A 3,022-nucleotide genomic window follows, 5' to 3' on the forward strand; every position below is an offset into this window, starting at 1 on the left:
AATTGCCTTTTGGCCACCGGCCATGAGTCTTACACCACAGCATCCATTCTCTCTCCATAACGCATCTTTAATTTACTGTGGCAGGTTTATGCAGGGGATTTGCATTGATGGATTCTGCTGTTCTCTCTCCTTTTAGCTTACAAAAGAACACTCTAGGATGTATCATCAGTTTTATTTTCTCTCTTTTTAATTTATCTGATGGGGAAAATCACAATGAAATAGTGACACTTATACATATTAAATTATAATATAGCATAAATATATTAAATTTGTTCTTGATAAGGTAGTGGAAGACAATAAGGCATGGGGATTCAGGAATGCAGGATAGACTATACAATTGCTCTATGCATTGGAGAATTTGACTTCTCCAATTGGTTAAATGGAATAAAACCACTTAGCTTAGCTTACTGATGTCAACATAAAAGATATATCAAAGTGGAGATCTGCCTCTGTGAAGAGAGTAGAACTCCAATCAAGGCCTGATTAGCTTATTTACTTTAATCCCTCAGTATTTTATTGCTCACTATATATACCTTTTATGTTTTTGTTAAAATGGTAAAATCGTGATTAAGGGGAACAGTGATTTTAGCTAAATAGTCATTTTTGTTACATATAAAAAATAAATGATAAAATAAATATAAAAACTACAACAAATATAAATACAAAATATGAGATCAAAGATGATGATTATTGTATTGTATTGTATACGTTTGTGTGTTCATTTATGCAGACATGCTTATGTGTGTGTATGTATGTGTGCATATCTGTTTGTTTTTCTGTCTGTCTATGACTGTGTCTGTAAAGGCAAGAGATCAGCCTAAGATACTCCTTCTCAGAATAGCAATCCACATGGTTTTGGGACATACTCTTTCACTGGGACCTACATCTTTCTGATTAGGTTAGAGGTCAGAGAACCTCATGTTTCTGTCTCCCCAGCACTGGGATTAGAAAATTTTATCATCATGCCAATGGTAATGTAGGCTGGTCCTCAGGGTTGCTGGCTAAGCATTCTCTAAAGAGAATGACTTTTCTCCGTAGCCTCAGGGAATTATTAAAGAAGCCATTTGTGTAAAAATGTAATCAAGATGATAAAAGCATAACTGAATAATTGTTTCTATCAGATTAAGAGACCATCATCTTAAATAGACCAATCAGAAGAGATTTCTCTACAAAAGTAACATTTGGGGACAGACAGAAATTCTGAGAAGGAAGCAACTTAGCAAAATATGGAGAAGAACAAAATTCCAGAGACAAGAATCTCAGGTACATGGGTTCTAAGGAGGTTAAAAAAATGTTTATGTTAGAGGAACTCAAAGAAAATCATTGAGACTAAGCATTGCTAGAAGTATTGGTCAGGCAACTCTTAGTAAGCCATGATGAATTTGGAGTTTATCCTAAAAAGAATATGATGTACAAAGCTTAAGTCCAAGTGGATCAAGGACCTCCACATCAAACCAGACACACTCAAACTAATAGAAGAAAAACTAGGGAAACATCTGGAACACATGGGCACTGGAAAAAATTTCCTGAACAAAACACCAATGGCTTATGCTCTAAGATCAAGAATCGACAAATGGGATCTCATAAAACTGCAAAGCTTCTGTAAGGCAAAGGACACTGTGGTTAGGACAAAACGGCAACCAACAGATTGGGAAAAGATCTTTACCAATCCTACAACAGATAGAGGCCTTATATCCAAAATATACAAAGAACTCAAGAAGTTAGACCGCAGGGAAACAAATAACCCTATTAAAAAATGGGGTTCAGAGCTAAACAAAGAATTCACAGCTGAGGAATGCCGAATGGCTGAGAAACACCTAAAGAAATGTTCAACATCTTTAGTCATAAGGGAAATGCAAATCAAAACAACCCTGAGATTTCACCTCACACCAGTGAGAATGGCTAAGATCAAAAACTCAGGGGACAGCAGATGCTGGCGAGGATGTGGAGAAAGAGGAACACTCCTCCATTGTTGGTGGGATTGCAGACTGGTAAAACCATTCTGGAAATCAGTCTGGAGGTTCCTCAGAAAATTGGACATTGAACTGCCTGAGGATCCAGCTATACCTCTCTTGGGCATATACCCAAAAGATGCCTCAACATATAAAAGAGACACGTGCTCCACTATGTTCATCGCAGCCTTATTTATAATAGCCAGAAGCTGGAAAGAACCCAGATGCCCTTCAACAGAGGAATGGATACAGAAAATGTGGTACATCTACACAATGGAATATTACTCAGCTATCAAAAACAACGAGTTTATGAAATTCGTAGGCAAATGGTTGGAACTGGAAAATATCATCCTGAGTGAGCTAACCCAATCACAGAAAGACATACATGGTATGCACTCATTGATAAGTGGCTATTAGCCCAAATGCTTGAATTACCCTAGATCCCTAGAACAAACGAAACTCAAGACAGATGATCAAAATGTGAATGCTTCACTCCTTCTTTAAATGAGGAAAAAGAATACCCTTGGCAGGGAAGGGAGAGGCAAAGATTAAAACAGAGACTTAAGGAACACCCATTCAGAGCCTGCCCCACATGTGGCCCATACATATACAGCCACACAATTAGACAAGATGGATGAAGCAAAGAAGTGCAGACCGACAGGAGCCGGATGTAGATCGCTCCTGAGAGACACAGCCAGAATACAGCAAATACAGAGGTGAATGCCAGCAGCAAACCACTGAACTGAGAATAGGTCCCCTATTGAAGGAATCAGAGAAAGAACTGGAAGAGCTTGAAGGGGCTCGAGACCCCAAAAGTACAACAATGCCAAGCAACCAGAGCTTCCAGGGACTAAGCCACTACCTAAAGACTATACATGGACTGACCCTGGACTCTGACCCCATAGGTAGCAATGAATATCCTAGTAAGAGCACCAGTGGAAGGGGAAGCCCTGGGTCCTGCTAAGACTGAACCCCCAGTGAACTAGTCTATGGGGGGAGGGCGGCAATGGGGGGAGGGTTGGGAGGGGAACATCCATAAGGAAGGGGAGGGTGGAGGGGGATGTTTGCCC

The 3,022-nt window shown here is 39.7% G+C and overlaps 1 protein-coding gene across 4 annotated transcripts in view; it reads left to right on the top strand.

Annotated features, from left to right (window-relative positions):
• Positions 1-3,022, top strand: part of Kcnip4 (potassium voltage-gated channel interacting protein 4) — a 1,150,698-nt gene that overhangs the window by 588,624 nt on the left and 559,052 nt on the right.

Source organism: Rattus norvegicus, chromosome 14 (assembly GCF_036323735.1).
Source record: "Rattus norvegicus strain BN/NHsdMcwi chromosome 14, GRCr8, whole genome shotgun sequence".
In the NCBI taxonomy this organism is placed as follows: Eukaryota; Metazoa; Chordata; class Mammalia; order Rodentia; family Muridae; genus Rattus; species Rattus norvegicus.